The sequence below is a fragment of the Mustela nivalis genome (genome assembly GCF_964662115.1).
Source record: "Mustela nivalis genome assembly, chromosome: 14".
Classification (NCBI taxonomy): Eukaryota; Metazoa; Chordata; class Mammalia; order Carnivora; family Mustelidae; genus Mustela; species Mustela nivalis.
In genome coordinates this window covers 58,700,278-58,725,537 of record NC_139033.1, presented here as the reverse complement: position 1 = coordinate 58,725,537, position 25,260 = coordinate 58,700,278, and the positions used below count along the sequence as shown (strand labels likewise).

The 25,260-nt window shown below is 42.2% G+C and overlaps 1 long non-coding RNA gene across 6 annotated transcripts in view; it reads left to right on the top strand.

The window, feature by feature from the left end:
- LOC309848249 overlaps positions 1-23,229 on the top strand; it is a 49,800-nt gene extending 26,571 nt beyond the window's left edge. For 2 of the 6 annotated variants that reach the window (XR_014302917.1, XR_014302918.1), the window contains 2 exons: positions 1,474-1,549; positions 3,555-3,930. This is a non-coding gene — a long non-coding RNA (uncharacterized lncRNA). Of the gene's footprint in view, positions 1-412; positions 485-1,473; positions 1,550-3,554; positions 3,931-4,541; positions 4,978-13,587; positions 13,643-14,111; positions 16,390-22,583 lie in introns of those variants that run through there. The other 4 variants (XR_014302914.1, XR_014302915.1, XR_014302916.1 and 1 more) reach the window with 4 other exon arrangements.
- The last annotated feature ends 2,031 nt before the right edge of the window (positions 23,230-25,260 follow it).

Below are 25,260 nucleotides of genomic sequence, written 5' to 3'. Positions count from 1 at the left end.
GATTGGAGGAAACTTGAGAAGCAGTCTTAGCCCTCTTTGTAGTATTCAGGGCTAGACAGGAGGAGATCAAAATCGGGCTCAGGACTTAGCACTCTCAAAGAAGACAGCTTGCCAGTAGAAGCTGGAGGCCATGACAACACAGATGAAATTGTGCTTCTCCCTGCACTGTTGCTGGGGGAGGTTCACGCTATCTCTGGAACACAGGGAAGAGTTCTGCAGCCCGTCTTTGGGAAACCTTTGGTTAAACGAGCTTCACCGCAGAACTTCTTGGTATGAGTTTTGAATCTCCAAAAAACAAACTGGTTCTCAGACTTTTTCAAACTTTTTCTTAAGATGTAATGGACTTGTTCTCCTAAGGAGTAAACTCGGAAACAATGTTTTTCCTTTTTTTTCTTTTTTTCTGTGACTTCAGGTTGGGGGATAGATTTCGCTTCGGAAACCAGTACACACATGCCTGTGAATGTACCGCAGGCAGGAATGTTTTGTAAGACAATACTTAGCTTTTCTATAGGTGCTGTGCCTGTTTTCTATCCTGCTTTTCTTGCATTCTAATGAATCCTGGACTTTTAAACCCGGTAAATGGATTTCACAACCTCCCTGTGGGTCACAATCTACAGTTGTAAACTCCTGCCCTAATGAGTACTGGTGTGTGATTTAGTCATTTCTCCTCCTCTGTATCTTTTTCTGCTTCCTTCTACCTGTAAGCTGTGCAATATTGTTGACTGAACCAAAGATCTACCTGGGATAGATCCAAATAACAGAGTGGGGTCAGATAATCCTCAGCCTTTTCATTATGGTTATATTGAAGCATACCTTGAAGGAAATGTAATTCAGAAAGCTTGGAAACAGAATAAGCATAGTATCAAAGAGAACTCAGTGTCATCTTTTGACCATGAAGTGAAAAAAGAGGATCTATTCAATGAATAAAAGAAGACATGGAATGTTGTTTTGTATACAAAAGGGATTTATATATTCATCTATATGTTTGGTGTACATGGAATATGCTTGGAAAATACCCCATAAGCTGGCCACAGTGGTTTGCCGTTGGTGGGTGTTACTGTGGGGGAACCCTTATTTTTCACTGTGTGCCCTTTGGTACTATTTTAATTGTTTTTTACCACAAACATGTATTACTTTTTCAAAATTCCTAGTATGCTACTAGCTGGATAAATAAACATAGTTTATGAGAGATGAGAAAATCTGAAACACCAAGAAACACAGAAGTGTTGCTTTTGTAAAGCAGCTGCTAGTGATGCTATCTATGGGAAATGAAAGAACAGCTCTAGGTTCAAATCTTGAAGGCGTATGTATATGCTATAGTGATTGACCTTATTGACAAGAACCATCTCTGCCTAGGGTACATGTTCTCTCTTCTACCTCTTCCCCCAACATATGGCATTACAAAAAAATATAGGAAGAGGGCTCCAAATATATTTTCTCAGGATGAGGCAGGTTTTCCATTTTGCCTAACAGATTAGAAGCAGCAGTGACAGAGAAGAACCGAGAAACGGAAGAGGAGGACTGCTCTGCCCGCAGAGATTCTGATACAGTGAGTATTAGGAGTCTTGGAATCAATTCCCTTTTCAGAAGCTTCTGAGATGAGACACAAGAAAAGGGAAGCACGACAGTCCCCTTGAGAAACACACACACACACACCGAGACAAAACAAAAACAAAAAACGAAAGATCATTTCTGCTATATATATCACGGACATATGAACTGCTTATAAAAGAAAAAGGTCTATTTTTCTCCTTAAGATTGTTAACCTGGAAAGTAGGCTTGCTTAAGTGAGTTAATGCATGTAAAGAACAGTGCGTGGCTTAGAATATGGGTAAGTATAAGCTATTATTATGAATTTTTTTTTAGGAAACATTAAAGAACAGTTGTTATGTAGATGAAACAACTCTATAAATGATGCAGGGATGGACTGGAAGATCTCATATTTTTATAACTTAGATTTCTGAATCTAAGAATGCTAGTTTTCCAGACAGTGAACCAAGTAAATACTTGAGAGGCTACAAGGTATCTAAATAGCTTCTGATACTAATCCAGCGTTGGCAGAGGGGGTGGGTCCCCACACCATCAAGCATTTCTTGGGACCCCAACTGGATATCAATCAATTCTGACGTATCTACAAGGAGTTAGCATCAGATCCCGCAGGTTAAAGGTTTAGTCCTACATAGACATTGCTGATGAACTCAAAGGCCAGTGAAGATGGATTCAGCAACCAACTAGCTTCCTTAGGCGCTTTCCAAAGTCATTTCTTTAACATAACAAAAGACACTTTAATTGCCCTTTTAGCTTAGAAAATCCCAAGCATTTTAGGAACTCTGCGCAAGCAAGGGGGATAAAGAACACGTGCATATTTCTTGTTATAAATCACAATACCACAGTGACCAGTTTTTTAAATTAATGATACAGTCCTATTTAAAACAGTTGTGAAGAAAATGTGCAATTGGTTTAAAACTTGTCTCTAAATTGTTATCAGTGTTAATTTAGCAACAATATTAAAAGTACATCTTCACAAGCAGGCAAATATACCTATGACTGTTTTCAATTTTATTTTGTTACTTTTTTTCTTAAGATTTCATTAATTTGAGAGTGAGAGGATGAGTGGGGTGAGGGGTGAGAGAAAGAGGAAGAAGCCGACTCCCTGCTGAGCAGGAAGCCCGTCGTCGTGAGACTCCCAGATCCTTACCTGAGCCAAAGGCTTAACCGACTGAGTCACCCAGACACCCCTTATTTTGTTTTCATTTGCAAAGTTGATGAATACCCAAGCACTGATCCCCATCTGGGTTTAAACTCTGCTCTAAATGCTTGAATAATGTCCCAGATTGTGTCTCTTTTTTAAAGCAACAGCCTTTCAGCTAAAGTGAGTCACCCCTCCAACAGATGTGGGTTTCTAAGTTGACAAAACCTGCGGACACGATCAGCGATCCTCATTTCCTTGAGAGCTTCCAAACTTGCGTAATCCTGTAGATAATAAGATAATATTGTCTTTTATCAAGTTCCCTCCACTCCCAAGAGAAGAGGTTCTTTCAGTAAATATACCATACTCATATTTTAGAGGGCAGCAAGAAAGTTGGTTTTCAAAATGTTCAGTTCAAACTGGCCCAGTATCCTCCGGGAGTCCCTCCCTCCCTTGAGTGCAGCCCCCAGATGCCTCATTAAAAAATATATAGGTATCGTCAACCTTATAGTACCCCTTTCAACAGGTTGTCTAGCTTCAACTTTGTGTAAAGCTAGTGAAAGTGGGTGGGTGGTTCAGTGCGTGAAGCGTCTGCCTTCAGCTAAGACCATGATCCCAGGGTCCTGGGATAGAGTCCCACATTGGGCTCCTTGTTCAGCAGGGAGCCTGCTTCTCCCTCTCCCTGCCACTCCCCCTGCTTGTGCACTCTCCCTCTGGCAAATAAATAAAATCTTTTATAAAATTAAAAAAAAATAAAGTTAGTGAAAAGGAATGTACTACTTCATGGGACCTCTTCCCATTTTCAGGAAACTTAGAAGACCTTTGCTAACGTTCCTTCTAATGTTCCTTCTAAATGTTCCCATAGGTGCTTATGCAGACCCACATGTCTTTTGAAGAAAACCTGAGTGAGCACATCTGCCGTGCAGGTTGCAGCTTTTCAGCTTTATGGAAATAGCTGTGATATTCCTTTCCACCATCTTTGTCTTTTCTTGGGCTCCTTCAGGTGGGAAGAAGTATGCATTAGAATTTACTATAAATGTGAATCTAGTTGTACTTAATCTACTTTATACAGAGACTCAACAACCAAAAAAATCTCTAAAAGACATAGATCATTAGAATACATTTGCAACCTAATGGGAATTTTTCCGTAAAAGAGGCGTGTATAATCTGTTCTTTTTCAGCAGGTAGCCTTGGGCGGTGGATTGTTTTTAGTGGAAAGGAAATAAAAAACATGGTGTGGCGCCTGGATGGCACAGTTGGTTAAGCATTGGAGTCTTGGTTTCCACTCGGGTTGTGAGCTCATGGTTGTGAGATGGAGCCCCACGTCAGGCTCTGTGCTCATTCTGCTTGAGGTTTTCTCTGCCTGTCACTCTTGTGCTCTGTCTCTCTCACATACACTCAGTCAAATAAATCTTAAAAAAAAAAAAAAAATAACATGGGAGCTCTGAAGTTTTGACAATGAGGGTGATAAGTTTTATGGGGTGCATGGTTCTCTCAGATGGTCCACCAGATTTTTAGGATTTTTTGGTTTTTGTTTTTTTCAAATCATAGAGAGCATGCACACAAGCAGGGTGAGGTGGGGGGGGGGGGGCGGCAGGAAGAAGAAGAAGCAGGCTTCCCCGCTGAGCAAGGAACCCCATGCGGGAACTCCATCCCAGGACGTTAGGATCATGACCTGAGCCCAAGGCAGCTGCTTACCCTGTCGAGCCACCCTAGTGTCCCCAAGTTTTGAGTTTCCAGAAGGCCAGGACTATGTCTCATTCTACTTGGAATCACCAGTGCCTGCCTATTAAAATACCAGGCACAAAGCCTTTATAAATGCTTACTGAATTGAGTTTATTTGAATTTTCAGAAGCAGAAAGATCACTGAAGAGCAATACAGGCCAAGAAAAGGGGACTGAACTTACTTCAAGGAAGGTCTTTTAACTGGAGTCTTCTGATCTTATCTTCCTATTTAACAGAAATACCATCAAGGAGATGAAACTATACTGATAAGCCCTTTGGCAAACATATCTAGGGACCAACGCCCCCCAACCTTAAAAACTCTGACTTTTGAAGTATTAGTATTCTGATCACCCAAAAGCAATGGCATCATCTGTGTCCTAACTAACGTTCTTCCCCTTTAAGTCAATGTGCAATTTTAATATAGCCTTCTAGGGAAAGTGCTTTTACCTCAAGGAGCAAATATAATGAGAGGCAAAGATGTCTTGGGAAGTTTTGGCGTCAAGTGGTGTCTAATAGGAGTCATACATACATACATACATACATAAAACCAGGAGTCATAAAAACCCAAGTTCTTTGTTTGTTTGTTTCTTCAGGTTTATTTAGGTATAATTGACCAAAATATTATATTTGAGGTTTACCGCTTCATTTAAGATACTTACACTTTACAAGAATCACTATAAAGTGCATATCCACCAATTCACTTAGCTTTTAAAACCCAAGTTCTTGACTTGGCAGAGATGACGAGACCCCCAGGAAAAAACCTGGGGTGGGTGGGGAGTTGCTTGGGAGTCACAGCCAAGGCAACACTGGTTTGCTGGAACTTCCCAAAAGCATTCTGACCCAATGACCTACTTCATGCAGAGCTGGGAGTGCTGTAAATAACAGCACACGTGGTCATGGAAGAGTTCTCTAAGTGCAAAGCACCATGTCTATTGCGCTCTTATATGAGGACTGTTTGTACCTTAACCAGGTAATTGGTTAACCAGCACTCCCCCCATTGCATGGGAATGTGGCTATTTTCTCTGAGTAAAACACCGACTAATCTTGGGATGTGGCCCAGTCTACTCCTGTGGGAAGGGGGTGGGAGATTTTGACTCAGCTGACCACAGGAGTCCAGCCAGAAGGGCAAAAGATAGTGTCCTCAGGTAAGGTAATCCATGTCTGGGATATCTGTTGTTTGTTTGGTGGTGACTTCTACTCACCAACCAGCCTGGATTTCAGTGACAGGCTCTTCTTGGTCCTCAAGGAAAAAACAAGCAAGCTTAAGGCAAAACACCAGTACAAGGATAGAAGGATGGTTAGTTAGCCTAGACTAGTACTGCGTGAGGCCTCTTTCCTTAATGTAAATATAAATAGCATCCCCTTTCATTATCAAGAAGTTCCTACTAGGGACAAGAAATGACAGTCATGTCATTCTTGGCATGGAATTCTTGGAAGGATACCAGGAAAACAACTTTTGCAATAGGAACCAAGGCAGAAGCTATCTTTGAAAAAAAAAAAAAAAACTGGGATAAAGGGAACCTGAAATGGAAACTGGCCCAAGACCACCCATGGGAGCTTGAACAGACTGTTCTTGAGGTTACTGAGAATTTGAGTCAGTACTAACAACATCCACATCAGAATAGCAATAAAGGTCTGTGTCCTTATTCACAATGACTCTTGCCATCCTTCAAAATACAGAGGGGTACATAGTTTTCCTACACCGTGTTTCTACTGTCTGCCTCATAGCTGAGAATGACTGGTATTTACTGAGCATATTAAAGTAGTGTTAACTATGCCTGAAGAAGAGGAAGTTTTGCACTGGGTATTCTTTCCAAATCTATGGGCAAGACCCTGTGCTGCATCTTACAGAGACTGTAAATTGCTTACAATCTAATTGGAAAGTTAAGTAGTTACGAGTTTTAAATGGAAGCCTAAAGCAGCAGCAGAAGAGTTATCACAACATAGTGCCCTGTTAACAGTCAAACCAGTTGTGTTAGCTGTGGTTTTTATGACAGTTCCGAGAGAGTAACCAGTTCAGGTTGAGATGAAAGGAAATTTATGAAGGAAGTAGGATTTCCCATTCATTAAGGACGTATTTCTTGTCTGACATTTTCGCATATGGATTCTAATGTCTCAGAACAACCTTGTGAAATGGGTATTAGTATCCATAATCTACAAGGGAGGAGACTGAGGATTAGAAGGTTTAACCAAGTTGTTCTGAGTAACTCAGCCCGGAAATAGAAGAGAAGGCTTGAACCCAAAAAACAAAAAACAAAACCTACTTCTGTGTCTCCCCTATTCTCCATACCCGATGACAATACTATCTCACTCTGACACCAAAAGGGTGGGTTTTCCATATACCCACCAATTCTGGGATACCACCAGGGTGTCCTACAATTTTACTCAATCCTGATGGTATTGATCGGATCCCATATACTATCAGATCCCACGAGTTAAGTAAGGGCTGACAGATGATAAAAATAAAACAATTTAGTGACAAGTTTGATGTCCTTTATGCACTGGAAAGCAATCCATGGTTGGGGGAGTCCCGTGCCTCCCAAGCGGTGGAGCACTCTTTCCAAGGGCTGTTAGGGAGAGAGGGATTTTTAGAAAATGTTTGAAAAGGCAACGTGAAAACTGGGTATGATTGGCTAGGAGGTCGGGGATTTCCTTATAAGACTAGCTTAGCAAAATAAGTCAAGCGGAGAAAGACAACTATCATATGATCTCCCTGATATGAGGAAGTGGTGATGCAACATGGGGGCTTAAGTGGGTAGGAGAAGAATCAATGAAACAAGATGGGATTGGGAGGGAGACAAACCATAAGTGACTCTTAATCTCACAAAACAAACTGAGGGTTGCTGAGGGGGGAGGGGAGTTCACAGACCTGTACCCCTGGGGATAAAAATATATGTTTATAATAAATAAATAAATAAATAAATAAGACTAGCAGGTCCATCAGAATCAGGAAAAAGTATTTGGCTTAAGTTGATTGGTTGAGGTCACATATCTGACCTTATTTAGAACAAGGAAATAATTACAATTTCTTGGCAGTTGAGAATTGGCTGGCTGGATATACAGCGATTCTGGACAAGCATTTACAGGGATGCGAAAATTATCCAAGTTTCAGTTGCTGATGTGGCAACCCACGCAGGAGCGGCTCCATCTGGGACCTAGCCGTTTTATTTCAATAGGTCTCAGTCCCACAAGACTGCCCACTCCCACGCCCCCTTTCCTTGCCAATCACAAGTCCAGCTTGCTACCTTTGCTTCTGACTGACCAGCTACAAATTGGAACTTCCCACAATCCCTCCTCAGGTTTGGTTAATTTACCAGAGCAGCTCACAGAACTCAGGAAAACAATTTATTTGCTAGATTACTGGTTTATTTAAAAAAAGATAGAACTCATGAACAGCCGGATGGAAGAGATGCATGGGGCAAGTTATGTGGGAAGGGGTGCAGAGCTTCCCTGCTCTCTCTGGACACACCATCATCCCCAAACCTCCATGTGTTTAGCCCAACCCGAAGGCTCTCCAAACCCTGTCCTTTTAAGCTTCTATGGAGACTTCATGACATAGGCGTGATTGATTAAATTATTGGCCCCGCAACGGATTCAACCTGCAGCCCCTCTCTGCTTCCTGGAGGCTGGAAGGTGGGACCGAAAGTTCCATCCTGTAACCATGGTTGGTTCCCCTGGCAACTAGCCCCCATCCCTAGAATAACACATCTGTATTTATGTCACCGCAATAACATACGCTCCTGTGTGGTTGAAAGGGGCTTGTTATGAATAACAAGACATTCCTTACAGTTTTATGGCTCCCGAGCTATTTCAGGAATGAAGAATAAAAGACCAAATGGTATAACAAAAGGTGTTCCCAGTGCTCCTATCACTTAGGAAATGCCAAGAGCTTTTGGAGGTCTGTGAAATGGAAGCAAGGATGAAGACCAAATCTATATTTCCCGTTATAAATCACAGTATCATGGTTATCTTACTTCAACATTTCTATTTTTTCCCAGAAGGAGGGTCACAAAATCCAGCCAGAGGCCTCCAGTCAGGTTGAACAGGGTGAACAAATAGTAGGAGATCTAAAAGTTGATGGAGATTTCAGGAAAATAGAAGGGAAAGTTGATGGAGGGATTGTGGGAAGCTCCAATTTGTAGCTGGCCAGTCAGAAGCAAAGGTAGCAAGCTGGACTTGTGATTGGCAAGGAAAGGGGGCATGGGAGTGGGCAGGAAAATAGAAGGGTGGCATCCCACCAAAAAAGTTAAGTAAGGAGCACTTAAAACGCCTTCAGAAAGTAAGGACTTGGTAAAAAGTTTTTAAGTAGCAGTCCAGAGGACACTGGGGCACCTTTCACTTTTGGGGCCTGACCCTCCATCCCTGCAGCCCAAGGTGGGGCATGGAGCTCAGGGTCCTGGGTTGTCCACTCAGGTTGTGAGGCTGGGACAAGGTAACGGCTATGGAAAGAGGACACACAGCCTAAAAGTAGAAGGAGCAGATAAACTGCAAATTAGGAAAGCAAACTAGTGTCATGGACTGCAAAGAACAAGAGTCAATCAAGTTTAAAAATCTTGACTTTCTCACTCATTATATGCATGACCTTGGCCATTTACCTAACATATCTCAGATTCAGTTTCCTCATTTGCAAGTGTACCTACTTTACCGTATACTTTGTGGTTGACATCCCCAAATTCTTTTTATCTCAGCTGATCCGTCTAAGGCAATGATAAGAATTCCATTCTCGGGGCACCTGGGTGGCTCAGTGGGTTAAGCCTCTGCCTTCGGCTCAGGTCATGATCTCAGGGTCCTGGGACCGAGCCCCGCATCGGGCTCTCTGCTCAGCGGGGAGCCTGCTTCCTCCTCTCTCTCTGCCTGCTTGTGATCTCTCTCTGTCAAATAAATAAATAAAATCTTTAAAAAAAAAAAAAAGCATTCCATTCTCTGGGGCGCCTGGGTGGCTCAGTGGGTTAAGCCTCTGCCTTCGGCTCAGGTCATGATCTCAGGGTCCTGGGATCAAGTCCCACTTCAGGCTCTCTGCTCAGCAGGGAGCCTGCTTCCTCCTCTTTCTCTCTCTGCCTGCCTCTCTGCCTACTTGTGATCTCTCTCTGTCAAATAAATAAATAATATCTAAAAAAAAAAAAAAAAAAAGAATCCCATTCTCCTTCTAATGAGTGGGCCAGGAATGATGGCTAAGGAGATACGAAAGACTATGGACTGAAATGTGTCCCCACAGAACTCATCTGTTGAAGCCCTCCCCCACAATGTTTCAAAAAAGCATATAAGGAGTCCCCAATACCACCAGCACCCATTCCATATAACCAGGGAATTGAGCTTCAGAATACAGCAGACATACAATTGAGTAGAATTGCAGAAGAATGGAAACAGAACCCTGATAAAACCTTGCCGAAGCCAATACCACTTTTGCATTTTTTAAAATACAAACCAGTACAATTTCTTACTGTTTAAGTAGGCTTGAACCAAGGTTTATTATGAGAGTAAAATCAAATAATGAAAATAAAGACCTTATTCCAGCATGTGGTACGTAAAAATAATGGCTATTATTATTTTAGGCAGACAACTAATTTGTAAGTGGTGGTCATGACTGGGAGATCTACCTGGATATAGAGAAATTTCCTATCAGTGAGTAAGGATCATGGTGCACAAAACCACTATGGAAAAGGAGAGAGCCCTGGAGTAAGAGATGGATAGTTGACCTAGGATTTGCCTCTTACAAAGTAGATTTAGATTCTGGTTGATAGTGAGGAAACCAGCAGAACGAACAAAGTAGAACTAAGATAAATGGTGACACCTATAGTCTCCTTCCTAATTTCCACTTTTCAGCTAGTTTTCCTACAGTCCTAGCAAATCAAACAGCCAGCTCTGCTTTAGAAATTTCCTGAAGTCCTTTCTTTACCCTCACTAGATTTCCCATGATTCGTCTCTCCAGAGTTTGCCCTTCTATAAACTCTACTCTCCTGTTTAAATGTTTGTACTACTTACCCAGGTAAAAAGGAAAGGAGCTCCTTTAGTTCTTATTCAGTTGTATTTTCTTTAGATTCAAATGGCTCATTACAGATTTAAAGCAAAAGCAATAAAACATCTGAAAATTATTTCAAAACCACATTGTTTACTTGATGGTAAGCAGCTTCTACACAAAACCAAAGTCGCCAGGAAGATCGTTGCTCTAGGCCATTGGACAGCTCTTCCTTGAATTGTTGTAGCTGGTAATTAAGCTGGTATACATGGTAGGATTGTTAGTGTTTTCTATTTTTGTCAGTTGCTCTTCTAAATTCTGAAAACTACTCAGGCCTTGAACTACTTATGAAATCATTTCCTTGTTTTTAAGAAGCATGTAAAACAGATTAAATTAGCTATTAAGCAAAATTTAAGGAAAGGGACAGGTTTGACTGCAAGGATATTCAGTGCAGCATTATTTATAATAACAAGAAAATAACCAAATGTCCAGTCATAGGGAATTCATTAAATCAGTTACAGTCCATGCATAAAATGCCATGAAAATGTGCAGTAAAACTATACAAATTCTCATGTGTCCATAAATAACAATATGAGCAAGTGAAAATATTCTATATAATTATATGTATTAATATGGAATCAGTGATAGTAACCAACAGAGAGAAGGGTACCTATTAAGAGTGTAAGTAAGGAGCACCTGGGTGACTCAGTCAGTTAAGCATCTGACTCTTGATTTTGGTTCAGGTCATGCTCTCAGGGTCATGAGATGGAGCTCAGCATTGGGCTCGGGGCTGTGCATGGAGCCTGCTTCAGATTCTCTCTCTTCTCCCTCTGCTCCCCACCCACCCGCCTACACTCACTCTTTCTCCCTCTCTCTCTCTCAGGAATGAGTAGGTAAAGGTATCAGGCAAACCACCCTGTGTTAGAGAATCAGAACAGCCCTGCCAGGGTAAGCAGCCAGCAAAGGGTGGTACAATCTGACAAAGAAAGTACTGTGCGGCAGTGACGGTGCCCCCATGGCAAGAGACTCAGTTGCAAGTGTGTGGGGGAAACAGCTTCAGGCTACCAATGTGGCTGACGAAGGACCCCAGAAGCCCTGATGCTCATAGAGGAAGGGGTGGACGAGCTCCCGCATCACTGACTGCGGGTCTGAGAATCAGTGAAGTTGTGAGTACATTTCCATGTGCTTGTCAACAGGTAAGGCTTTGAAAAACTCGACATGTTTTTACTTTTCCCATAAGGAACAGTTTATCAGGACACGACATAGCTAACATATTCATACACCTGAAAAAGCAAACTGTTTTCCATCACTTTCAAATAATTTAGAAGACTTCATTTGCTTTAAAGGTATGTTGACATTAATATTATGATTCCATTTCTCAAAAACTCTCTGTATTCCTGCATTTTGTGCTAAGTATACAGACGGATGAGAGAAGAAAAGGTTGCATTCCAAGCAAAGCTCATTTTAAAAGTATCAGTAACTGTGGAGTTGTTGGGAGTGACTAGATACAAGGAACCTCCCCTTGCTATTTAACAGATTCTCATCATGTTTCTACCATGTTTAAGACCCACTAGATATTAGGTCTGTAAGGTTGAATGAGATCGGGTCCCTAACTGGGAGACAGACAAAGCACTTGATAATTGTGTTTTAGGTAACCCTTGAGATTAATGATTTCTGAAATGAACAATGAGCCATCATATGATAGTGATATAAGTAAGGCCAAATAATTGATTTGCTAATTGCTCCTCTCTGCTGCTGGTAAAATCCCTCAGCCTTACTCTAGAATAGATCATCTCCCTTAAGCAATTTTTTTAGGCTAAAGGTACAGTTGTGGCTTCTTGAGTGTGACTGGAGGAGATCAGCTTGCAAATTTCTCAAAATTCATCAGTGCTTTATATATCTTGCCTCTTCAAGCAGTTGATCCAGTTAAATTGCTAATGGGCCAAGGGATGGGTTGCTGCCCAACATCGATTGCTTCACTTTCCCATTGGCTAGCAGCCCAGGGCTTGAGAAACTGATGACCTCTATAGGGCTATACCCAACCTGATAAACCCATCCCCTTTCCCAATCATTAATTCAGGATCTCAAGCCCAAGCTATTTAGACCATTCCTACTTTAAGTTTAGATTTGACTTGATTCAAGCCAATAAGAGAAGTTTGTTGTGGGGCTTTTGGGGACCATTCAAACTCCAAGTAATTCTATGACCTGCAAAGCCTACCATACAGAAACAGGTTCCTTAGTAGATATATATCCTTTAGGAGAGGATTTCTGTGCTGATGTTCAGCCCAGATATAGCCAGAGAGGACACTGAATAGTAGAGTTCCTCCCAGAGTACAGAACTTGGGCTCAACAAAGGCAATAGAAAGGACAGTCCCTTTGGGAGCACAGCTTCAGCTGTAAGGTCATATAGCTGGTAAGTGTCAGCTTACCAGTGTGGCTAACAAAGGCCTGGAGCTCCTGCTATTCTGACCCAACAGGAGAGGATATGTGTTTGGAAATGTGTGTTGCTGCCCAGCCCCCCATTTTACAACTTTTCATAGTTGTCATGTTCTTTGTACACTGGGCGGTGGGGGGGAGTGTGATTTATAATTCAGACATGGACCCCCTGAGGAGCTATAGCTGGAATCCATAAAGAGGACAACACAATGCCTCGCTTGCTGAAGCCGGTGCTGATACCACAGCTCAATGTCTTTGGGTTGAGTCCTCTCTTAAGTGGGTCCCGTAGGAAGACATGCGGTGGTTGCTGGGAACCGCCCACATCTCCCCTCCATGACTGAAGCACTCAGACCCAGAGTCAGGTCTGCCAGTGGCTCACAGCCAGGTCTCACCCTAGAAATTGTGCTGCCTCTGTGTCACACCTGTCCTCAGGGAAAGCCTGCAGCCAACATTCCTCACAGGGGGTAGGGAGGTGGAGTGAGGAGCAGCACAAAATCTTCAAAGGACAACGCCCTGCCCACCTCTCCCTTTGGGCTGGGTGACACCTGCATCACAGTTCAACTCCTTCCTCTGCGCAATCCCAATCTCACTCCAGGGGTTGATTGCAAAGTACTGCGGGTTAACGTGACTCTACCTAGTAAATTCCTGTCTCAGGTCTCCGATAATAAATGATAATGACAATAATGTTAGCAAATACTTAGGGCTTACTATGTACCTGTCACTCTTCAGAATGATTCACATACATTAACTCACTTAAGCCATCATTAACCTTGTCTTACAGATGAAGAGAATGGGGCACAGAGAGGTTCAGTGGACTGTCCAAGGTCACATAGCTGGTAAGTGTCCAAGCTGGGATACAAGCCTAGGCATTCTGTTTTGAGAGTTCTGTTCTGCTTCTCAGCTACTTGGGTAGTACTTATGATGTGCCAGCCATCTCCAGACCCAGTACTACTGCTCAGAAATTCAGGGCCAAGAAAAATAGCAAGTTGTCACAAGAAGCAGATGAGCCCAGATAAAGCTCGGCAGTGGGCTCAGCTCATGCAGGGCCACAAGGATTACCAGCCCCGGAGAGCTCAGCTCCCTGGCTCCTCCCCGGCCTCCCTGGCTGTCTCAGAAGGGGCTATCATCACCATGTCAAGGTTCCACAGTGCAGACCAAAGACTCCAGTGTTTTTTAAGCAAGGAATGTAAGAGCGGCAGGTGCTGCTGAAGACAGGAAGAAGATTCAGAGAAAAGCCAGAAATCTGAAAGATCTCTGGCAGTCTTGTCTCCACAGCCAATATTGTTCATAGCCATTGCTTCTCAGCAGGGAAGAGGAAGGCGCATGTTCAAGGATGCTAGTCTACCCAAAGGACTTTGAGCAGACATTGTGGAAGAAACTCCCTCATCTGTTCCACGCCTGCCCTACAGGAACCGTCATGATCTTCATATTCTCCATCCTGCATCCAACATTCCAGATGTTGGTTCAGGAACTCGGGCCTCCCCTGAGCACACGCCACCACCCTGGCCACAGGAATTGTAGCAAGAACTGAGGGCCACAAAAATACACTGGGGACAGTAGGAAAACCTCCTTAAGTCACAGGTGGCAGTTGTCCTACTACTGGCCTAAGAAGAAGATGGGCATGGAGGAGGCAAGGCAAAAGGAAATGGTGCAACTGTCTTTGGATTAACTCACCCCAGAACGCTGCCTTTGCTCTGAGCCTGCAGCTGCAGCAGCCGGTGAGTCTCCTTCTGGATCCAGTCGGTGTGAGAGTCAGACTGTCCATGCTCCCCGCTGAACCAAGGGACATCTGTGCACTTCACTGACACCGTCTCCCCTCCAGACCTGTTGACATGTTTCTGAGACGGACAACTGGGCAAATGCTTAGAACACTTTTTAGTATTATTTTTGTTACAAAAAATCAGTTCCGAAGTCTGTGGCAAGTGACAAGAGCAGACTGTAACTGTCTTAAGTAAGAGAGAGACCTTCTTGGAAAATCGACACATTTCACAGAACCCAAGGACAGAGTCACAGCCAGGCCTTGGGAACCAAGCAAACCCTGAAACACTGTGGGGAATCCAAGGGTCCTCCTTCTCCCTCTCTCTCTGGTGCTCTGCCTTTTTCTCACTGTGCAAAGGCTGCCCTCAATCCCTGCAGGCCACGGTGAAGAACAGGACTGCGCATAGCTTCTGACACTTACATGCTCTAGCTAAAGCAGCGAGAAATGGATTCATTTCCTCTCCTCCCTCCATTTCTCCCTCCTTCTCTAGCTTTTGACATCTCTCTGCCCAAATTTCAAAACTTCTCCTGAACAAACTTCCAAGCCCAGCTTGGCTCAGGTAGCCACCCTTGAACTAATAAACAGCGACTGGTGGCTGGGGAGGTGTGTTGGGTACAAAGTCACTTCTAGGAAAGCGGTTACTCTTGCTAAACCGAAAGGAGACAGTGGGGGATAAGGGAATGTGTGTGGCAACATTAAACCAAAAAGAAGTTTGCAGCAATATTCATATGAACCACAAAGAAAGGGAATGCAAGATAATGAAAGCAGTCTTCCCAGGGCTACGGGATTATTTATGAAATTCTTATTCTCAACTTCGTATTTTAGAACAGAATATATAGTGTGGTGGTTAGAAACCGGGGCCTTACAAGCGTGTGTCTACATTCCAGCTCCACCATATGCAGGCTGCACGGCCTCATGCCATTTACATCACTTCAAATGGAGAAAATAATACCTATTCTAGAGTGGAGGATGAAGGAGTTTTAATAACAAGAACACAAACAATCCAATTTTAACAATGGGCAGAGGGGGACTCCTGGGTGGCTCTGTGGGTTAAATAAAGCCTCTGCCTTCGGCTCAGGTCATGATCTCAGGGTCTGGGATCGAGCCCCAAATTGGGCTCTCTGCTCAGCAGGGAGCCTGCTCCCCCACCCCCCGCCTGCCTCTCTACCTAATTGTGATCTCTCTCTCTCTGTCAATTAAATAAATAAAATCTTAAAAAAAAAAAAAAAAAAAACAAATGGGCAGAGGGGGCACCTGGGTGGCCCAGTGGATTAAAGCCTCTGCCTTCGGTTCAGGTCATGATCTCAGGGTCCTGGGATCAAGCCCTGCATTGGGCTCTCTGTTCAGCAGGGAGCCTGCTTCCCTCTCTCTCTGCCTGCTTCTCTGCCTACTAGTGATTTCCGTCTGTCAAATAAATAAATAAAATCTTTAAAAAAAAAAAAAGTGGGCAGAGGATCTGAATAGACATTTTTCCAAATGAGACATCCAGATGGCCAGCAGGCATATGAAAAATGCTCACCATCAGTCATCAGGGACATGCAAATCAAAACCACAATGAAACATCACCTCACACCTGTCAGAATGGCTGTTATCAAAGGGACAAGGAATAACAAGTGTTGGTGAGGATGTGGAGGAAAAGGAACTTTTGTGTCCTGTTGGTGGGCATGCAGACCAGGGCAACCACTATGGAAAACAGGATGCAAGTCCCTGAAAAAATTAAAAATAGAACTACTATAAGATTCAACAATTCTACTTCTGGTATTTATCTGAACAAAATGAAAACACTTATTTGAAAAGATCTATGCTCCTCTATCTCAGTTGCAGCGTAATGGGGCACCTGGCTGGCTCAGTCGGTTAAGCTTCTGACTCTTCAGCCCAGGTCTTGATCGCAGGGTTGTAAGTTCAAATCCCAAACTGGGATATACTTCGGGTGTGGAACCTACTTTTAAAAGTTGGGGGGTGGGGTACCTGGGTGGCTCATTGGGTTAAAGCCTCTGCCTTCGGCTCAGGCCATGATCTCAGGTTCATGGGATTGAGCCCCGCATCGGGCTCTCTGCTCGGCAAGGGGCCTGCTTCCTCCTCTCTCTCTCTCTCTCTCTGCCTGACTCTCTACCGACTTGTGATCTCTGTCTGTCAAATGAATAAATAAAAATCTTTAAAAAAAAAAAAAAAGGTGGTCTCTCACACACACCAACACACACACAAGGGAATGCTAATCAGCTATAAAGAAGAAAGAAATCTTTTCTTTTTTAAGATTTTATTTATTTATTTGACAGACAGATATCACAAGTTGGTAGAGAGGCAGGCAGAGAGAGAGAGAGAGAGAGAGGAGGAAGCAGGCCCCTTGCTGAGCAGAGAGCCCAATGGGGGACTTGATCCCAGGACCTCAAGACCATGACCTGAGCTGAAGGCAGAGGCTTACCCCACTGAGCCATCCAGGCGCCCAAGAAGAAAGAAACCTTGCCATTTGCAGCAACATAGATGAATTTATTTAGTATTTTTTAAAAAGATTTTATGTATTTATTTGACAGAGATCACAAGGAGGCAGAGAGGCAGGCAGAGAGAGAGGAGGAAGCAGGCTCCCTGCTGAGCAGAGAGCCCGATGTGGGGCTCGATCCCAGGACCCTGAGATCATGAACTGAGTTGAAGGCAGAGGCTTTAACCCACTGAGCCACCCAGGCACCCCTGCATAGATGAATTTAGATGGTATTGTGCTAAATGAAATAAGTAAGAGAAGACAACAACTGCATGATTTCACTTCTATGTGGAATCGAAAATAAAACAAATGAACAAACAAAACGAAACCCATAGATACAAAGAATAGATTGGTTGTTTTGGGGGAAGCAGAGTGTGAAATAGGCAAAGCAGGTCAAACGGTACAAACTTCCAGTCATAAAATAAATAAGTAATGTACAACATGGGGACTATTGTCAATGATAATATATCGCAAATTTGAAAGTTGCTAAGAGGGGCATCTGGCTAGCTCAGTCCGTACAACATGCGACTCTTGATCTCAAGTTTGTAAATTCAAACTCCACACTGGGCATAGAGCTTTTAAGAAAGAAAGCAAGACGGAAAGCAGGAAAGCAGAAAGGAAGGGCGGACGGACAGAAGGAAGGGAGGAAGGGAAAAAGAAAACTAAAAAAGCAAATCCTAAAAGTTCTTGTCTCAAGAAAAAAAATTTTTGTAACTTTGTGTGGTGACAGAGAATAGACTTACTGCGGTGCTCATTCCATAATGTATACAGAGGTTGACTCATCATATCATCCACCTGAAACTAATAAATATTTGTATGTCCATTATACCTCAGTAAAAAAGGGCAATGCCCTTCACACTTCACTGGCCCACAGTAAGCGCCTTATGAATGGCATCTAATATTATTTATAAATTTTCTTTAAGTAGGTTAAAATACCATTTCAACAACAAGAAGTGACGGGGGGACATTTTCTGCTGCTTTGTCTGAACCACGTCATCAATCACTGTTGCTGTCAGGAATGGTCTCTGCTGGGCCTGGAGGGGTGAGACTGAGGAAGGCGCCGTCCTCTGCTGGGGACATCAGTGGTTCACAAGACAGGCGGCTTCTGGCGCTGCATTGCCCTATTGATTCGCTGTGAAGGAATTTTTTTTCACAACGGACTTGCAGTAGAGGAACCATTAGTGGCATCTCCTTGAGAGCTATTTGGCATTGATTTTTTCCCTGTCTCCTGTAAGGGGATTCTCCAGAGCCTTAAAAAAAAAAAAAAAAAAAGATTTTTTTTTTTTTTTCCCTTACCTCTGCAGCTGCTGACCTAGAATCAGCTGATTTTTCTGTATTCACTTTGCTAACACAGAGACCAGCTAGAGAGAGGGCACTGCTCTGCTGTGGGAAAGGCCGTTATTTCTGAGTTAGGCCTTATAGGTGTCAGGGACATTGTGATTCCATTTAAATATTTTGCTTCGTTTTTATTCCTGCAATTTTGTGTTTAAGGTAGAGTTAACCTTTGACGAATGTGAATTTTATATTACTTTAACATAAACGTCATTCCACTGAAAGCCCTCTTGTCCTTGTATGACTGCTACTCTACAGATCACTCTTAATAACTTTAGGTTTTGGACAAACCTTCTGGCTATTCGTTCTCATTTGGCATGGAGTTCCAGATAATACTCTACAGCAAATCTAATGGAGCAATATTGTCATTAAGTCTCCCAAGTTTGTTAGTTTATGTATTATGGTTAGCAATTATACATAAAGGTTAAAAAAAAAAAAAGCAAACTTAGAGATGCTTACTTTTCTTTAAGTGGACTGATCTTTGATTAGATTCATATGTAAATTACAAAATTAATAGCTTCAAATGTGACAGACTATATTAATGCATTTCTGACCACAAAGTTGTTCACGATATACATGTTGGCATTTTAATAACATCCCTCTTCATATGCTGAGTGATAGGTAGCCAGTTTTCTATTGGAATCAATTAGAAGAAGAAAAGAGGCCAATACAATTTATTAGAGGTATATACATATATTACAAAATGATCGTGGAAAATTCTTGACACACTGTATCCAATTGCCCAAGGCCATGAAGAAAGATTTATGAATTTAAGTTAATTCTCTTTGTATGACCTTTTCCTATAATCTTGTATATTGTGCTTTTAATAAACTCATTACCAGTAATGTTGTTTTGGAATATTGTACCGGGTTTGGAGAAATTCTACCCTTTTAGTAATCCCAGTTGAAGTTGTAAAATTAATAAGTTTCACCCAGTGTCCGTTGATTCACTACATCTGTTCTTTCAACAGCTTTTGCTCATTGTAAAGGGACAGAGAGTGACTCCGTCCAGCCATTTTGCCACCTGCCCTGGCAGGGCACCAGGTGTGAGAAAGGTTTGTGCACCTGGCACGGCATCTGGAGAGTTGCCTCGCTCCATGTCATCATCCCACTTGGTCCACCGGTCTGCACCTACTTTTGTCCATGGCCCCTAATTCCCATGTGAGCCATGTCTCTCCACCCTGCCCCACTTTTCCAGCTGTTGAAACAAAAGACCAAATAGAAACAGGGAGAGGGGAAGACACAGCACACAAAATGCAATTGTTCTAATGCTTTCTTATAGGCAATTTGCTGTTGACTTCCACATCTGAGGATGCCACAGTTCTTTCACAGGGTACAGCTAATATGGGTTTTGATAGAATGTCAGAAAATGATGTCCACACCTCTTAACACATGATGCTGTTTTTTAAAAGAAGTTGATCTTTTAGTTGGAGTCACAGAAGAATAGCTCTTACCACCAAGTTTCCCAGAAAGTTCTGCATAAAATCTCTACCCTAATTGTTGTTGCCACTCCAGATCCATTCCTCTACCATAATTTCTGTGTGTTTATTTTTCAGCTGACCTATGTTTCCAATTTTGAGGGCATTGGCTAGAAGTAAATGGTATTTTAGACCCCTTTATTTGCGTGAGTTTTCCATTTATGAAATAAGTATAGTAAACTTTACATCTGTTTTATTCCAGGGACATCTTCAATATTATAAGATAGTTTAAGTTACCAACGTTGTGCCTTAAGAAAATCCAACCTGCCAGTTTTTACTATATCCTGCTATTTTCTGGGATTTGGGAATTCAGAATATTAAACTTCTAACACATTAAAAAAACAAGCAACATAAACAGAACAGACTCAGTCCAACCTATATGTCTGACGGTAGGATCAAAAAAATTGGTACCATGTTTGTACAGTGGTCAGAAGCAAAGACTTAGGAGGCTAACACAACAAGATTTCAAATTATGGCTCTACCATATAGAGATTGTTTGGCTTTGGGCAAGTTTTTCTCTGAGCTTAAATTTTGAAAAGGAGATAAGAAAAAACTATTGTCATAAACATTAAACTATACACACATATGTATATATATGCACATATATTTATATGTATATATACATGATTGAATTGTTATAATATCAACACATACATACACGACTGCATACATATATAGCTTTAAACATTGTGCATGACCCATAGTTATCAATCAAAATAGTATCTCTTGTTTTTCTTATTATCTGCTAGCTTAAAGAAGCCTTCCATAATAGGAACATATTTACATACACTCGTATATACTGATAAAATATATTTCTATCTTCTCCCTAAGTGAAAAGACAACATTATCTATATTATTTGCTTATTTTTAAATTAACATGTAATGTATTATTTGTTTTAGGGGCACAGGTCTGATTCATCAGTCTTAACACAATTCCCAGCAAGCACTCACCATAGCACATACCCTCCCCAATATCCATCACCCTGCCATCCCATTCCTCCCAACCCCCTCCACTCCAGCAACCCTCATTTTGTTTCCTGAGATCGAGAGTCTCTTATGGTTTGTCTTCCTCTCTGGTTTCATCCCATTTGATTTTTTCCTCTCTTCTCCCATGATCCTCTCTGCCTGCTTTCTCAAATTCCACATATCAAGTGAGATCATATGATAACTGTCTTTCTCTGACTGACTTATTTTGCTTAGCATAATACCCTCTAGTTCCATCCACATCATTGCAAATGGCAAGATTTCAATTTTTGATGGCTGCATAATATTCCATTATATATATGTATATAATCTCACATCTTATTTATCCATTCACCTGTCGATGGACATCTAGGCTCTTTCCACAGTTTGGCTATTGTGGACATTGCTGCTATTAAACATTGGGGTACACGTGCCCCTTTGGATCATGACATTTGTATCTTTGGGGTAAATACCCGGTAGTGCAATTGCTGGGAAGTATGGTAGCTCTCTTTTCAACTTTTTGAGGAACCTCCAAACTGTTCTCCAAAGTAGCTGCACTGGCTTGCATTCCCACCAACAGTGTAAGAGAGTTCCCCTTTCTCCACATCCTCACCAACATCTGTCACTTGCTGTCTTGTTAATTATTATCCATTCTGACTGGTATGAAATGGTATCTCATTGAGGTTTCGATTTGTATTTCCTTGATGCCAAGTGATGTTGAGCACTTTTTCATGTGTTTTGGATGTCTTCTTTGCAGAAATGTCTGTTCATGTCTTCTGCCCATTTCTTGATCGATTTATTTGTTCTTTGGGTGTTGGGTTTGCTAAGTTCTTTATAGATTTTGGATACTAAACCTTTATAATGGCAGCATGGGAAGCAACTACATGTTTTGGAATTAAAGCTTAGGCATAAACATTCTCCTTTGAAAAAGATGGCTAGTTGTATGGGTAATAGAAGGATGTCCAATGGCAAACTATTTATATAATTACCAGTGTTGTGCAAAATCACAAAAAAGATCTTATATTTGTATACAACCAATCACAACTATTTTCTTATATTGCTTCTAATTTTGTTTTAAGCTACTATTTAAGTAGGGGCACCTGGCTGTCAGTCCACAGAACATGTGACTCTTCATCTCTGGGTCAGGAGTCCGAGCCCCACATTGGGTGTAGAGATTACTTAAAAGTATATATATAATTTGGGGAGCCTGGGTGGCTCAGTGGGCTAAGCTCAGGTCATGATCTCAGGGTCCTGGGATTGAGCCCCGTATCAGGCTCTCTGCTCGGTGGGGAGCCTACTTCCCCCCTCTCTCTCTGTCTGCCTCTCTGCCTACTTGTGATCTCTGTCAAGTAAATAAATAAAATCTTAAAAAAAAAATATATATATATATATATATATATATATATATATATATATATAAAATTAAAAATAAGCTCAGGGGCGCCTGGGTGGCTCAATGGGTTGGACCTCTGCCTTCGGCTCAGGTCATGATCTCAGGGTCCTAGGATTGAGCCCCGAATCGGGCTCTCTGCTCAGCAGGGAGCCTGCTTCCCCCTCTCTCTGCCTACCTCTGCCTACCTCTGCCTACTTGTGATCTCTCTCTCTGTCAAATGAATAAATAAAATCTTAGAAACAAAATAAGCTCCTATTTAAATCATTTATGGTTATTTTTATTTTCACCTTTTGTGATCTTGCCTCCAGAAATAGCTTATATCTCTTATAAACAGGCCAGCTCTTCCCAAGTACTCAGTGACTTAATTTTTCTTTCAGATGTGTCCATTTGAAAGGCTGAAGGATGCAACTCAAATGCTTTCACCTCGTCGGAAATGTTTACTCATCTTCAAGATGAGAGGACTAGGTCAGATGCCTTCTGTGACCCTTTCCTGTTCCAAGCATGCCATGACTTCACGGTCACTGAAGTAAAACACCCCAAATGTGGACTTGGTTCAATGATTAATTACATAGTTGTGCTGCCCACTAAAAGTCAACAGCAGTATTCACTGAGAGTCATTCCTGGAGTAATGCACACGTTTTGAAGACATGTTGTAGTGGGACTGTTCACAACTCCAGGAAACTGCAATGGGCAGAATGGCATGGCTGCCAAAATGCTATCTGGGAAGACTAGCAGCAACTAGGAGTGAGACCAGCCTGCAGGAAAACTGAAGACAATATTCATCTTTGAAAAACCAATTGTACTGAAACCAAGGCAGAGGATCCAGGCACTTGACTGACTCCCCTGGTTGAACTCCTGGGTCTTTCATTCAATAGAACTTCATTTATGATGACATCTTTCTCCCTTGAAGAATAGAAGAATGCCTCATCTTACCATCAGACAACAGATGGTGGAGGTTTTCTAAACACTATTCAAGATCACTCCTTGGATATTTATATTTCTGTAGAATATAATAAATCTTTATTACTCTCCACAGATTAATGGATTAGAAGTTTTTTAATGGTCTCGGTGAGTTCAGAAGTATATATGTTTCAGTGCCAGAGTATGAACCAGTGTAATGTCTCCAGTATTGAGGAGGCATGGCCGTGGTCGTGGACAGATTACATTAGGAATGAATGTAAGTGACTCTCTCCTCCAACCTGACATCTCTGCATCTTGTCAAAGTCACCCGAAGCATCTGCTGCTCATCGTGTGGAATCCTCTTTCTCCAAGAATGATCCATTGACCCCCGCATTAGAACCAGCCGGGGGACTGTTAAAAATGCTGGCTGGGCTGGCTCAGTCTGTAGAGCATGTAGTTCTTGATCTCCAGGTTGTGAGTTCAAGCCCCCAAATTGGGTGTGGAGCCTCCTCTTAAAAATAGTGCAGCTTCTGTAGCTTACCCCAGCCCACCGTTTTAAAATATCTTGGAATGGGGCCATTTTAATAAGCTACTCAGGTGATTCTGTTGCTGGATTAAGTGAGAGGACTTTTCCTTTTTGTATTTTATTTTTTAAAAGATTTTATTTGTACAGAGAGAGAGAGAGAGAGAGTACAAGCAGGGGTTGCTGCAGAGGCAGAGGGAGAAGCAGAGTCCCTACTGAGCAGGGAGCCCAATGCAGGGCTCCAGCCCAGGACACCAGGATCATGACTTGAGCCGAAGGCAAACGCTTAACTGACCGAGCCACCCACGCACCCCAAGTCAGAGAACTCTTGGCATATACAAAGTGACTTGTCAAAATTGCAGGTATTGACACGTCTTTCTTCTATTTAAGTTCCTGATTGGCTCCACCACACCACAAAGCAAGTTGAAAATATTTAACCTGCATACAGCTTTCATGACCTCGCCTGTGCCCAGAACTCCAGTTCTGTCCCCATCGCCCGCTGTGTGCTTAAAATTCCAGGAACAAGGAAATGTTTGTACCCCCTTCAAACAGAGCACGCTCCTTCTTTCTTCCTTGTCTGTGCATATCAGGTCCCCTCTTTCTAGAATGCTCTGCCTTTCTTTCCTTCATTCCAGGTTCCCTTATCTGCAGGGTTCCCCTCTGTTATATTCTTTCTCTGTCTACACATGGGTTTTACCAAATTATAAATATAATTCTGTTTCTCTGTTCATCTTACCTGTTAAGTGATGGAAGTCCTTGAGGACACAGGACACATATGTTAGTGAGTTTGGTTGCAGGCAACAAAACTCAACTTTGAATAAGTTAATCAAGAACAAAGGGAGGTATTGGTAAGATGCAGCATAGCTTGGAGATAAAAAGGACATGTGTCAACTATACTTAGGAAGGACAGACACCAGGGAAACTGGAGATCACAGCAACAGGAACTCCTACCCATAAGGGGTAAAAAGCAGACTGTGTGATGGGCAAGCCCACCAGAGTCACGTGAGATGATGGAAGGAAACTTCTTCCAAAGAAAGAGTGTGTGGTGCTGTCACAGATGGAGAGGAGAAGCTCAGTGGTGGAAAACAACAGCTGCTCACCTCACTGAGTCTTGCTCCTGATTGTGCCCCCAGTGTCCCCAGCAGAGTCTGCCACATAGTAGGTTCTTGCCAGATGTTTGGAGAATGAATGACATCAGGGGGAAAACTAGCACTGCCTGTCAGGCAATGAGTGAGGGTTTCAATGTTATTGCAGTCAGCCTTTCACAATTCTACAAGTAAACATTATCTGTGTTTTTCAACTGAGGGAACTAAGACCAAAGCAGTAATGTAGAGCATGCGCAAGGAGAAAAGGGAGAGCAAGAGAAAAAGCTAGGATCTTGAAAATATACTGTGCTGCCTTCCTTCAGTGAGAAATATATAATGCTTTTTCTCCATGAGAAATATACACTATATTGATTTTTGTTTGGTTTAATAACATCCTTTTCTTCAGCAGCATCCTTTTTTATTAACAGTGTCTTAGAGATACCTCCATGTTATCCACAATAGAGGAAGGCCAGTACTGGATGAAGTTTGTAGACCTGAAGAACCAGATTTCCTGGGTGGGACTCTTAACTCTGCTTTTTACCATAA